This window comes from Passer domesticus, chromosome 8, assembly GCF_036417665.1.
Source record: "Passer domesticus isolate bPasDom1 chromosome 8, bPasDom1.hap1, whole genome shotgun sequence".
Classification (NCBI taxonomy): Eukaryota; Metazoa; Chordata; class Aves; order Passeriformes; family Passeridae; genus Passer; species Passer domesticus.
This window is the reverse complement of record NC_087481.1, coordinates 10,765,666-10,780,283: the sequence shown is the minus strand read 5'-3', so window position 1 is coordinate 10,780,283 and position 14,618 is coordinate 10,765,666. Positions and strand designations below refer to the sequence as shown.

Genomic DNA, 14,618 nt, shown 5'->3' with positions numbered 1-14,618 from the left:
CAGCAACAAGATAAAGAACAAACAAGAACAGAATCAATACTGCTAACAAAAGGGTAAAGAAATACTATTTACAGGGAAAACCAAAACAAAACTCACTGGGTCATCCTGGCCACATATTTCCTCCTGCCTGGGAAGGACACCCTTCTCCTCAGGGAGAGAGAGACCCTTTCCTGCCTCTGGCAATGACCTGAGGAGGGAGTGGATATAATGACACGGCCCTGGACAGAACCTCATGTTCATCGATCACATATCATGTCATTGGCAGGGGCAGGAGAAGGGACAGGTGTCTTCCCAGCATGGATCACAGGTCTCTTCACAATGTGGGTCCTCCAGTTGGGTATGAAGCTGGAGCCAGGCACGAAGGTCTCCTTGCAGTTGGGGCATTTGCAGGGCTTCTCTTAACAATGCCTCCTTTGGTGTCTCGTCAAGTGCGAGCTCTGGGTGAAGCTCTTCCCACACTGGGGATACTCATAGGGCCTCTCCCCAGTGTGGATGCGCCAGTGCCTGACGAGGTGGGAGTTGCGGTTGAAGCCCTTCCCACAGTCAGGGCAGCGGAAGGGCCTCTCATCCGTGTGAATCCGCTCATGCAGAAGGAGATTGGAGCTGGTGTGAAACGTCTTCTGACACTGGGGACACTCATAGGGCCTCTCCCCACTGTGGATGCGCCGGTGCCTGACGAGGTGAGAGTTGTACTTGAAGCCCTTCCCGCAATCAGGACAGCGGAAGGGCCTCTCATCCGTGTGAATCCGCTCATGCAGGAGGAGATTGGAGCTGGTGTGAAACCTCTTCCCACACTGGGGACACTCATAGGGCCTCTCCCCAGTGTGGATGCGTTGGTGCCTGACGAGTTCTGAGCTGTAGCTGAAGCCCTTCCCACACTCCCCACACTCATAGGCCCATTCCCCAGTGTGGATCATCTGGTGGCGGACAAGATTGCTGCTCTGCCTGAAGCTCTTCCCACACTCCAAGCACTTGTGGGGCTTCTCCCCATCATGAAGCTGCTCATGGGCCACCAGCTCTGATCCCTGGCTGAAGCTCTGTCCACCTTCCTGGCACAGGGTGGGTCTTTCCTCCTCAGAGCACCTTGGGCTGAGTTTGCAGACCCTCATCCTGTGGGATCTCTTGGGCTTTACCTCCCTGTTCGATTCCTGTGCCATGGAGTCCTTCAAAACAGCTTCTTCCACGAGGTTCTGCTGTGGAGATTTGTCCTCTCTGGTCTCCGTCCTCAGCTTCTTGTCTGGGGGACGCAGGACAAGGAGTGGATGGGCTTTGCCTCCGTGGCAGAGAGAAAGGGAACGAGATACCTCCAGTGCATCCGCAGCAGGATGGCCAAAGCAGAGGGGTTGTCCTGCAGCTATGGGCCATGCTGAGCTGGGAGATGGAGCAGGAGAGAGAGAGAAAGAGGCACTGACTTCCTCCTCACCTACCTTGTGGTCCTGGGACATCTTCCTCTTCCTCGCAGCCTTCTCCTCCATCTGGCAGTGGTTTTGAGATGGGAAATTCTGTTTTGGGAGCAAAACAAGAGATGAGTGCATTAAGTTTTGCACAGGTTTGAGGGCAAACCAGGAGGAGAGTCTAAGCCAGAATTACAATTGAATAAGAAAATTAAGATCAAGGCAATGATACAAAAACACTGCCTTAAACTGACAGAGTCAGGATATACCCTGGCACCCTGTTGGTCAGGGTGGTGGTAACAGTCCCATTAAATGGTGGCTGCAGTCCTGTTGCAGTGATGAAAGTGATTCTGTCAAAGCAGTGATCCTGTAGAAGGGTCTGGTCTTCCTCTGAAGGTCCAGTGGTTGTGATGGAGCTCTTGTCCTCTGGCAACCCAGTAGCCAATGTGCTACTGGTGTTGCAAGTCTCAGCTTATATGCAGGTAGGAATGCTTGGCTCCTCCCCCTGGGCGGAGCATCCCACAATGGGATGATGTCATTTTACCAGTCCTGCAGGGACACTCAATGGCCCATTCACAGAAGAGAGCCCCTGGAGGGCGTTATCAGGGCTGAGTCATGGAAGAGATAAAGAACACTGCCCTGCCTGTTTATAACAATTTATGAAGATGGTGATGGAAAACATACATTTGGTTACATCTTACACTGCAGCCTGAAACAGTGGGGTAATCCCTGCTGGGGGGGTGAACACCACCCCCCTTACCCAAACTGGCTCAGGTGTAAAACCCTCACCCTGAGAAGGTCACACACACAGGGGACAATGTCACACTTGCCCTGCCCCAGGGGAAGTCTCTGTCCCTGTCACTTTCTTGCCCTCTCCCTTTTTTCTCTTTTATTCCATCTCTCCCTACCTCACATTGACTGTTCAATAAAATCCACTTTGCATTTGGTCTCGTTAGCACCTTAATTGGGGCAGAGGCATCTCTAACAATTTTCTTAACCAGATTGTGTACAATATTTTGGCACAGTGAGTTTAGGCACTGTTCTCTGACCTTGACAACAGCATGGTTCCCTCCTCTGTGGGAGGAGGGCTTTTTCTTTCCAGACAACCTCTTGGAAACTTGGATGCAAATTCCTCTGAGCAACTTGTGGGAGAACTGATGAGGAAAATGGCTGTTGTGGGTGGCCAGTGTAAAGAAAATATATTGTTGTCCATCTTTGAAACATTTGTTCAAATCACTGGAGGAATGTGAGCAAATGACACCAGTGAGGCTGACAAGATTCATTCACCCCAAGGTGAGGAACACGAGGCTGCTAGAAGTGCCCAGCTCAAGGAGCTAAATTCCCAAATAACTCCCAAATTCAGAGGCTTGGGGACTTTGCCAAATGTGAGAATCATTATTCTCTTTGTCCTTGTCACACTCATGACAGCTCCACAGTGCTTTCCGTTCCTTTTAATAATCTGTATTGGGCCACATTTCCACTATTCTTTTTTGGGATCCTGCCAGCAGCTGAGCTGGAGCTGTACAGGAACTGATGAAACTTGGAATTGCCACAGAATTGCTTCTATTGTTGGTTTATTAATCTTTGGGATTTATTTGTTTTCTCCTCTAATGTTACTTGTGAAAAAATCAAATCTTCATCCAAGTGATTTATGCAGCGTTAAATTTAATTCCTGCCAAGTTTATTTTGTCCAGTGCCCAGGGGATGCTGAAGGGGTCTCTGCGCCTCTCGCCCTGGGCCATGCTTGGGAGGGGCATGGGAGGGTTGTCCCTGTCCCCGTCACCCCAGGCCATTCCCCAGTGGGTCTCCATTATTCTCACCCCAGGAAGTGGGGTGCTCACCCCCATGCCAAGGGGGTGCTTGGGGCAGTCTCTGTCCCTCTCAGCCCAGGGGATGCTCAGGGGTTTCTGTCCCCTTGCCCTGGTGGTTGCTCTGGTGTCTCTCCATCCCGCTGGCCTCAGGGAATGCTTGTGCAGGGTTAGGGACCAGGGGTTCTGTGTCCCTCTCACCGCTGAGGGTGCTTAGGGCTGTGGGGGCCCTCTGACCTTCTCATCCCTGGGGAGGCCAGGGATCCTCAGCAGCCATGACTGGAGGCACCACCAGAGACCCAGAGGGATGAGACTGGAAATGGGACACTCCTGGTGCCTTATTTTTTTTTTATTCACTTCCTCTTTTTGAAGGTTTTTATGGACACCAGGCGACTTCTAGAGATGGACTTGAGCAGAGGACCTTCAGACACACTGTGCTCATCCCTTGTTTTTCCCCAAAGCAGGATTTCCCATTACCAAACCTTGGCCCATGTAGGAGAAGGCTGCAGGGAAGAGAAAGATGCCCTGAGAAACTCAGGCAGGTGAGTGCCCCTTTCCCCCTCTCTCCTGCTCCATCTCTCAGCCCAGCATGGCCCCCGGTTGCAGGACAACCCCACTGACAATGACATCCTGCTGGGGATGCACTGGGTGGATCTCCTTCCCCTTCCCTCTGGCATGGAGACACATTCACAGGCTCTGGGGCAGGAGGGGGAACCGCGGGCGGTTTGGGGTGCGTGGCTCGGCTGCTCCCGGCACGGTTCCCCCGAGCCCCCGGCGCGGCTCCACCAGGCCCCCCCACCACGGCACTGGCTGGAGGTTCTTTAACAGAAATGCTGGTAAATTGACCATCTGGAATGACACTAAATACAATTTCAAGAAGCTGCTGGTTTGCTGGGCAATTTGCTGAATTCTTTCAGGAAAACTGCACTTTAAAAGGTCTTAGTAAATTTATGCTTGCATAAAATTTGTGGCTACCATGGGCTTCTCTCAAAACTAAATTACATAAAAACATGACATACTTATTACATCCTTTGAATCCCTCCAGTAAATCCATCACACTGTTATTTCAATTGCGGATTGTTCAACTTTTTCAGTGCCTTATTTCCATTAATAGCATTAGAATAAGTTAAATTTTGTTGTATGTATAACTTTTAAGGATATAAATTTTTGATTCTCTAATGTTTAATTTAATCCAAATTCCGGGTTGATAACACTAAGCAAAGTTAAGCTTCATTATTGTCAGATTTGAGCAATGTTAAGTTAAATTCCATTAATTTGAACTCCTGTTGTTCTGGATTGAAAGACAATGCGTGTATTGTATTTGCCATCTGTCAGAGGTAGGGCAGTTATATTCTGCTAATTGGGAAGTTTTCTTTATCTCTTCAACAAATCAATCCTCCCTCCAAGGAGATATCTTTTGTTAATGGGCCATTGAGTGTAACTGCAGGACTGATAAAAATTACATCATCCCAAGGTGAGGTGCTCTGCCCAGAGGGAAGAGCCACGCATCGCAGACATGGTGAGGCTGGGGGTGAGGAGCAGCTTGTCCAAACAGGGTCAGCCCTCAAGGGGCTCATTCTTCTACATGCCCACACCTCCCAAGGAGACATTCAGGAGCTGGGCTGGGGGCTGCAGAGGTGGCTGTGGAGCATTGCCTGTGCTGTGCCAGGGACTGGCAGACACTGCTGGGCTGGGATAGAGGCTCTGGGGGGATTGGGGTTCCAGGGCAGGGCAAGGCTGGACCTGCCCCTTCCTCTGCTTCAAATGAAATGTTTTGAGCCAACAATCTCCTTCAGTCTGTCACAGTAGGGAGTGTTGGAGGTGAAATCCTAACTCTAGCCATGGGCACCTGGACAAGAAGGACAGTTCTTTTCCATAGGAAGGAAAGCACAGAGCCCCAGTGTTTAGAAGGCAGGTGAGAGCCTCACTAGTCCAAGGCCATCCAGACTTGTCAGGAATGGCAGATTTTGTCTGGGAGCAGTCTTTGAATTTTAGGAATTTTGGAGGTGGAAGCCTCTCAGCCATTGGGGCCTGGAGAAGCAGGACAGTTCTTTCCCATAGGAAGAAAGCACAGATCCTTCCCCAGTGTTTTGGGGACAGATGAGAAATCACTGCCAGCAAGACTTGTCCTGGCAATATTCCAATGGGAACAATCCCTGGATATAAGGAAATTTGGAGGTGAAATCCCAATTCTGGGCATGGGTGCCTGGAGAAGAAGGACAGTTCTTTTCCATAGGAAGGAAAGCACAGAGCCCCAGTATTTGAAAAGCAGTTCAGAAGAGACCCTTAACCTGCCAAGATCAGCTGTCTGGCAGCCCCTGTGAGGCCAAACCAGCCAAACCTGTCCCATGTTCCCTTGGTTCCATGAGCCCTGCAATGTCACATGGACCTCTGGATCCTGGGAGTTTGAAGTGTCACAATAGTCTCCATTAGCTCCACAGTGTGACAATGGACCTCTGATGACATAAGCCTCCAGTGTCACCCTGGAGCTTTGGTTCCATGCAGCCCTGCAAGTGTCACAAAGGCCTCTTGGTTTCATGAGGCCCCACAGTACCACAATGGTCCTCTTGGTTCTGTGGGGACCCCCAGGGTCACAATGGTCTCACTGGTTCCATGAGGCCTTACAGTGTCACCATGCTTTGAATATTTCCTGGGCCCTCATAGTGTCACAATGGTCTCCATGATCCCATGAGTCCCCTCAATGTCACAATGTCTCCACGATTCTATGGTGTGCCTCAGTGTCACAATGGCCCCTTGGTTCCACGAGGCTGTGAAGTCTCTTAATTGTCTCTCCATGATGCCATAACGCCTTGCAATGTCTCGATGGACTTTTGTCTCCATGGAGTCTCACAAAGTCATAATGGCCTCCAATGGTTCCATGACACCCCAAAGTGTCATAATGGTCTCCACAGTTCCAGGAGGCCCTGTGGTGTCACAATGGCCCCTTGCTTTGATGGGGCCTCACAGTGATCACAATGATCCCTACATTCCATGGAGCCACAGAGCGACAGTACGGTCCCCTTGGTGCCATGAGTCCCAGCAATGTCACAGTGCTCTCCATGATTCCATGAGACCCCACAATGTCACAATGGTGCCTTGGTGTCACAGGACCCCACAGTGTCACAATGGTCCCTTGGTCTCACAGGGCCCCACAGTGTCACCATGGTCCCTTGCTTCCATGGGCCCTGTGCTGCTGCATTCCCCCCTCCCCTTCTCAGGCCGCCCTGCCAGCTCAGAAATGCTCCTTGGGCCTCGGCCTTGGCCAACAGCCCCTGGGCTCAGCTCCTCTGCAGCTCAGCACAAACACTGTCTGCTCCAGGCACTGCTGTGCCCAGCCAGCTCCTGGTTGCTGTAGGAGCAGCCCTGGGAACTGGTTTTGTTCCCTCAGTGGCACAACATCCCTGTTCTCACAGTGCCAAAGAAAGCTGTTGCTGCCAAGTGCAGCCAGGATGAACCATTGCTGTGACTGCAGCCCCTCTCTTGGGGCCCTACAAACAGCACTCCAAAAGGAGCCCCTTGGAGCTCTCCTGGGCCAGCGACTCCCTCTGAGTGGAGCCTCTCCCAGCCGGGAACTCTCCCGTTTGCTGCACTCAGGGATCCCTGAACAACGAGGGAGCCTGGGCCGATCCCCCCACTCCTCCAGGCTCAACCCTTCACCCGCTGGGGAGATGCCAAAGCATCCACAGGGAGCATTTCCTGCCCTCAGGGGAATTTCTCACAGGTGCCTTGCACTGACTCTTTGTGTCTGTGTGCACACAGGAGTGCCTGTGCTGGGGAAATGTGGCAGAAATGCTGCTCTCGGAGGGGTTGGAGTGCCTTGGATAGCTGAGTCAGTCAGGCCTGTAGGTAAGGTTAAGTCATGAGGTCTAAGTGAAGTTAAATGCTGATAAGAGTTGCTCTTTTGCTAAGTTGTTACATTTAATATAAGTTATTAGCTAAGTTAAATATTGTTAAGTGTTATTCCTCTGTTAAATTGCAAAGTCATAGGTTTTAAGTTAGGTTAAATAGTGTTAAGTGCTGTTCTTTTGCTAAATTGTGAAGTTTAAGGTGTCAGTTAGGGTTAAGATGTAAGACAAGTCCAGTTAAGTTTGAGCTCTGTTAAGCTTTAAGGCCACAATCCTTTTATCCTTGCCCTCATTGTCCTTGTGTCACTCATGCACACATACAAAGGGACAGTTCTTGCTTCATTTCTGGTTTGATTGCCTGGATTTTGTTTGGTTTTGTTGTTGATTTGTTTCCCTGGTGTGCCTGAAGTGTCCAGTCAGGAGCAGAGTGACTCTTGCCAAGGAACTTTGTGGTGCTGTCCCTTAATATTAAATCTAGTTTTTGCTGATCCCTTGCTGGGGATTTTTTCAGCACTGTCAAGCCCTCGTTCCTAACGGGGTGAAGGAGCCCTGGCCCAGGCTCTGGCCCGGGGGGACACGGGGACACTGCCGGGGGGTCCCTGTCCCCCTGTCCCACCCCCCACAGCCCCAGCCCCCCGTCCCCATGTCAGGCTCTGGGGTCGATCTCGTGGAACATCCTCTGGGGGAGGCTGCGGCGCCGGGTGCGTGGGAACCCAGGGGGACAGGGGACCCCGCTGTGCACGAGCAGGGTTGGACTGCTCTGAGGGAACTGTGAGAGGGGCTGGGGCAGAGTGACCTCCCCAGTGACCTCACACAGCCCCTGTGATGTCACACAGCCCCTGTGATGTCACACAGCACCTTTGTGATGTCACAGCTGCAACTCTGGGATGTCACCCTGGAGTGTCATGCAGCTGCACTGTGATGTCACAGAAGACTCTGTGATGTCACAAAGTCACCCTGTGATGTCACAGTCTGTTCTGTGGTGTCACAGCCTGCTCTATGATGTTTCACAGCCACCTAGTGATGTCACAACCCAGTCTCTGATTTCACAGAGCCACCCTCCATGATGGAAGAGTCTGCTCTATAGCTTCACACCCTACCCTGTCCTGTCACAGCCAGCTCTGTGATGTCATAAGCCCTTCAGTGATGTCACAAAACCCTCTCTGTGATGTCATACTGCCACTGTCTAATGTCACAGCACACACTTTGACCTCATATCCTGCTCTATGGTGTCATACAGCCATGTCAGGATGTCACAACCTGCTCTGTGATGTCACACAATCCCCTCTATGATGCTGTAGCTGCTCAATGACCTCACACAACAAACTCTGTGATGTCATAGCCCAACCTGTGACCTCACCCAGCCCACTCTGTGCTGTCACACAGCCCCTTGCTGACATCACAGCTGCTCTGTGCCTCTAGGACACAGCCACAGAGGTGCTGCTGTGACACAGCCCCCTCTGGGACATCCCCCAGCCCCTGCCAGTGCTGAGCCCCTGTCAGCTCTGGCTGTGCCCTGCTGGTGTCCCTGAGCTGCCCTGGCAGTGCCCCAGCCCTGCTGTGCTGTGCCCAGGAGCTGCTCCTGGCCAGAGCTGTCTCTCTGCAGCGCTGCCCTTGCCAGGAGCTGCCTCTGGGCCAGGAGCCCGGCCCAGCTCAGCAGCACAGACACAGCACAAGGATTTTAATGACCCTCTGGGGCTTTGGTGCTCTTTGCATCAGACTCAGTCCCTCGGAGTGTGCTCAAAAAACTTCTCAGGGACTCAAAAGGGAGTGAAACACTGAAGTTTCTCATATTTTAAATAGATCCTCCTGAGGGAAAGGGGTGAGAAAATGTCCCCAGGTTCCAGGTAGAGCAGATCACTGCAGGCAGTGATGACAGCTGGGGACAAGCGAGGGAAAGGTGTTTCTGATGCTGAGCAAACCTGTACCTCTGTCCCTGCAGGCTGTCCTCATCCCCTGGCTGCCCCACCTGGCTGGCCCCTTCCTTTGCTGACAGCTCTGCCTCCTGCCTGCCTCTGCCTGCCCACACAAAGCCTTGGGCTGCTCCAGGCTCCTTCTGGGGGATGTATTGCACCACAGCCCTGCCCTGGCAGGGAAATTCCTTTCTCCTCGTGTCCACTCTCTCCTCCCCAGCTGCCCTTGGTGCCATTATTGCCTTCTCATGCATATATCCTCTTTGAAGAAAAACTCCAGCCTCTGTGAAACCACCCTTCAATCCCTCCCAGGCTACTCCTGTTCTGTCCTCTGTCTCCACACCACTGAGCCCAGAGCCCTAAGCCTCACTGCTGGTTATGTGATGAGGCGTCCAAACCCCATCTTGGGAGATTTTTGGGTCCTCTCCAAGGTCTGTGAAAATGGAAAAATAGTGGTCAAAGTTATTTTCTCCCAAATCTTGCAGTGACAGAACAAGGCTCAATATCTCTGAACTGAATGAGGGCGGATTTACATTTGTTAGTAGGAGGAAATATTTTACAGTGATGAGAATGGCACAAAACTGCAACTCCTCTTCCACAGAACAGGATTCCCCATCTCAGGAATTATCCAAGAGCAAGAGCTTTGTGCAACCTGACTCAGTGAAACCCTCTCATCCCCAAGCACAGAATTCCTGTTGTATGGGTTCTCTGATGTGCTGGGTGCCCTCACAACGCTTCTGGCCAGAATGTCTGCTGAGGGCAGCCAGGCTGCTGCAGGGGCAGTGACCTCACAGCCATCACCATGGCAGCCCTGTCCCCTGGGCCTGGCTCTCCCCTTTCCTCTGCCCCTGCCTTGTCTCTGCTGGCATGAAGAGTTTTGTCATTCATATCTTGTGCCCAAGGTGCTGGGGCCAATGGCTTCCCAGGCAGGCTCCTGGAGCAGAAGTGGCTTTTCAGAGCCCAGGCAGAAATGAGCCCTGAGGCAGCAGCTCTGCAGTGCTGGCCACCAGGCCGGGCTGCCAAGGGAGGCTTCTGGCCATGGCCTGCAAGCAGCTGCTGCTGCCAAGGTGCCTTTGGTGCCTCAGGCTCTGCCTGGCACAGCTCCCAGCACGGCACTCTGCCCTTGTGCCCGAGCCCTTCCCTGTGCTGGGGCTGGCCTGGGGCTTTTCCTGCAGCGGGACCTGCCCTGCTGATGGCACAGGAAAGGCAGTTCCTCCTGGAGCAGAAGGGTCTGCCTGCAATGGACTCCAACAACTCCAGCAAGGCTCTGTTGACTTCAAAATTGCTTCCTAGAGCAGAATAATCGAATAATTGTTTTAGCTCTGATGCTGTGGAGTAAATAACTAATTTTTAAAATTTAGTCTGTAGTGTAAACAAACTATTCTGTCTAGTCATATTCAGAATCAATCAGAGCTGTATTTACATAAATTTATCTAGTATTCCATTGTTAATTCTGTGGGACAAATTGCATTAAGGTTCAATTCCCTCTGTCCTATCTTTTATACCTTTGGCAAAGGACCCGCTCCAAAGGCTGTTGCCATGGCCACCAGGGCTGGGACCAGCTGGGATGCTCGCTTTCCACAGGCCAGGGTTTAGGATTGGGATTCCCCAATTTTCTGCTCCCGCTAAAACCATGCTGCCACTCGCTGCCCTCCCGCCTTCCATGGAAAGCACAAAAAAGGAAAGATCCCGGGCTGGGATAAGAACAATTTACTGGGAACAGCAACAAGATAAAAAACAAACAGAAACAAAAATAATATTGACAACAGAAGGGATATGAAAAACTGCAACACTGTCTCTTCCCAGCCACAATTTCCTCCTGCCTGCAAAGGACAATCTTCTCCTCGGGGAGAGAGAGAGAGACCCTTTCCTGCCCTTGGCAATGACCTGAGGTGGGAGTGAATGTAATGACACGGCCCTGACCAGACCCTCATATTTTTGATCCCACATCATGTCATTGGCAGGGGCAGAAAAAGGGACAGGTGTCTTCCCAGCATGGATCACAGGGAACATGGATCACCATGGCTCTTGCCAACATGGGTCCTCCAATCGGAGGATGAAGCTGGAGCAGGGCACAAAGCTCTCTCTGCAGTTGGGGCATTTGCAGGGCTTGCCTTAACTGATGCTTCTGTTGCTGTCTGGTCAAGTCAGAGCTCTGGGTGAATCCCTTCCCACATGTGGGGCACTCATAGGGCCTCTCCCCAGTGTGGATGCGCTGGTGCCTGACGAGGGTAAAGTTGTGATTGAAGCCCTTCCCGCAGTCATGGCAGCGGAAAGGCCTCTCCTCATTGTGAATCTGCTCATGCAGGCAGAGATTTGAGCTGGTCTGGAACCTCTTCTGACACGTGCAGCACTCGTAGGGCCTCTCCCCAGTGTGGATATGCCAGTGGGTGATGAGGTGGGAATTGCGCTTGAAGCCCTTCCCACAATCAGGGCAGCAGAAGGGCCTCTCATCAGTGTGAATCCGCTGGTGCAGGAGGAGATCTGAGCTGATTCAAAACCTCTTCCCACAGCTAGGGCACTCATAGGGCCTCTCCCCAGTGTGGATGCGCTGGTGCCTGACAAGTATGGATCTGTAGCTGAAGCCCTTCCCACACTCCCCACACTTGTAGGGCCATTCCCCAGTGTGGATCCTCTGGTGGCAGATCAGGGTGCTGCTCTGCCTGAAGCTCTTCCCACACTCCAAGCACTTGTAGGGCTTCTCCCCATCATGAAGCTGCTCATGGACCACCAGCTCTGAGCTCTGGCTAAAGCTCTCTCCACCTTCCTGGCCCAGGGTGGGTCTTTCCTTTTCATAGTAGCCTGGGCTGGGTTTGGAGCCCCTCATCCTATGGGATCTCTGTGTCTTTTCTTCCCCATTGGATTCCTGTGCCATGGAGCCACTCAAAACGACCTCTTCCATGAGGTTCTGCCGTGGGAATTTGTCATCCCTGGTCTCCATCCTCATCTCCTTGACTGGGGGAGGAAGGAGAAGGAGAGGATGGGATTTGCCTCTGTGCCACAGGGAAAGGGAAGGAGATCCTTCCAGGGCTTCCCCAGCAGGATGGCGTTGGAAGCAGGGTTGTCCTGCAGCCGGGGGCCATGCTGGGCTGGGAGATGGAGCAGGAGAGAGGGGGAAAGGGGCACTGACTAGCTCCTCACCTGCCTGCATGTCTCGGGGCATCTTTATCTTCCTTGCAGCATTCTCCTCCATTGGGCCAAGGTTTGGGAATGGGAAATCCTGGTTTGGGGAAAAACAAGGGATGAGCACAGTGTGTTTGAAAGGCCTCTGCCCAAGTTCATCTCTAGAAGTCACCTGGTAAAAACCTTCAAAAACCAAAAGTGAATCAAAAAAAGCCACTACGAGCATCTCATTTCCATTCTCATCCCTCTGGGGTTCTGGTGGTCCCCTCTCTCATGGCTGCCAAAGATCCCATAGCTCCTGTGGATCCCCCCTCTCCAGGGTCCTGCTTAGGGATGCTGGGGGGTTTTGGGGTCCCAGGGTCCCTCTCTCCAGCCTCCCTCCAATCCAGTTACTTGGGGCTCTCTCCTCTCCCCACTCCCCTGTCCTGGTTTAGAGCAAATTTGGGAGAAAACCTCCAAAAGGGGTTTCCTCTAGAAAGCAAATTCAAGCAGCCTGTCCCCCAGTCAGTTTGGGAAAAGATTTCTTTGGAGAAAAGTTGAAAAACCTGTTTATTTAACAGACAAAGCATTCATGAGCACAGAAAATGACCAATATTAAACAATAAAATCTCTTGATGCTCCAAAAGAGATGACAAACTCAGAAAGTCCCTCTGTGGGCTGTAGCTCTGCTCACTCAGTCTCTTATCAGTCTCCTATCAGTTTCTCCAGCACTGGAAATGCCGTGGACCAGGCTTGGCCCAATGGGCCACAGGTGGAGCTGCCAGGGCTCTTCTGGACGTTCAGCGCAGGTTTCAACAGCTCTAAAGTAAAAGAAAAACCACAGTCCAGGGCACTTATCTGCCTCAGAGAGCTAAAAACTAACTAAAACCAAAGGAGAGCCCTGTCCTGCAATCTTTCTGTCCAGCAGCCGGAATATGGAGGAGTGCAGTTTCTAAAAAAACCTGCTCACTTCCTGCCTTCCTTCGCTCTCAGAAGCTGCCTTAAAGGTGCAGAACTCATTTCTGGGCTAAACAGATGAAGAGGATATGAGCATGATCCCAGGTCCAGCCCTTCTGGGGGTTTGGGGGTGTCTCTGTCCCTCTGACCCCAATGATGTTTGGACAGGGTCACATCAGGGCTGAGAGGGACAGAGACCCCCGAGCATCCCCTGGGCTGAGAGGGACAGAGACTGCCCTGAGCACCCCCGGCAGAGGGTGAGGGGGAGGGAGACCCCCCAGGCATTCCCTGGAGTGAGAATGATGGAAACCACCTGGGGAATGGCCTGGGGTGACAGGGACAGGAACAGCCCCCACAAGCCCCTCCCAAGCATCACCCAGGGTAAGAGGCAAGAACAGAGCCCCCTCGAGCATCCTCTGGGCACTGGACAAAATAAACTTGGCAGAAATCAAACTTAACTCTGCATAAACCACTTTGATGAATATTTGATTTTCCCACAAGTCACATGTGATGAAAATGCAGACAAATCCCAAACATTAATAAATTGAAAATAGAAGCAATTGTGTGGCAATTCCAAGTTCCATTGGTTCCTGCACAGCTCCAGCTCAGCTGCTGGCAGGTTCCCATAAAAAAAAGTGGAAATTTGGCCCAATACAGATTATTAAAAGGAAGAGAAAGCACTGTGGGGCTTTGTCAAGGGTGACAGGGATGAAGAGAATAATGATTCTCACATTTGGCAAAGCCTCTAAGCCTGTGAATTTGGCATTTATTCAGGAATTTAGCTACTTGAGCTGGGCTTCTTGTGGGACTTTTAGCAGCCTTGTGTTCCTCACCTTGGGGTCAATGAACCTTGTCAGCCTCTCTGGTATCATTTGCTCCCTTTCCTCCAGTGTTTTTAAGAAACTTTTCAAGGAAGGACAACAAAAGATTTTCTTTCCACTGGCCACCCAGCCACCAACAGCCTTTTTCCTCATCAGTTCTCCCAAATGTCACTCAGATGAAGCTGCGTCCGAGTTTCCAAGGGTTCCTCCAGAAAGAACCACAACCTCTTCAGAGGAGGGAACCATGCTGTTGTCAAAGGCACTTGGGGAAAGACAACAGTGCCTAAACGCACTGTGCCAAAATAATGTTGCAATCTGGTTAAGAAATTTGTTAGAGAGATGCTTCTGCCCCAATAATGAGACGAAATCCAAAGTGGATTTTATTGAACAGTAAATGTGAGGTAAAGAGAAATGGAAAAAAGAGAAAAAGAAAGAAGAGCAGGTACGGCAAGGGAGTGACAGGGACAGAGACCTCCCCTGGCAGGGCAAGAGTGACATTGTCCCCTGTGTGTGAGGCCTTCCCAGGGTGGGGGTTTTACACCTGAGCCAGTTTGGGTAAGGGGGGTGGTGTTCACCCCCCCAGCAGGGATTACCCCACTGTTTCAGACTGCAGTGTAAGATGTAACCAAATGTATGTTTTCCATCACCATCTTCATAAATTGTTATAAACAGGTGGGGCAGTGTTCTTTATCTCTTCCATGACTCAGCCCTGATAACGCCCTCCAGGGGCTCTCTTCTGTGAATGGGCCATTGAGTGTCCCTGCAGGACTGGTAAAAT

The 14,618-nt window shown here is 51.5% G+C and overlaps 1 pseudogene; it reads right to left on the bottom strand.

Annotated features, from left to right (window-relative positions):
• Positions 1-14,618, bottom strand: part of LOC135305589 (zinc finger protein 850-like) — a 652,086-nt pseudogene that overhangs the window by 105,847 nt on the left and 531,621 nt on the right.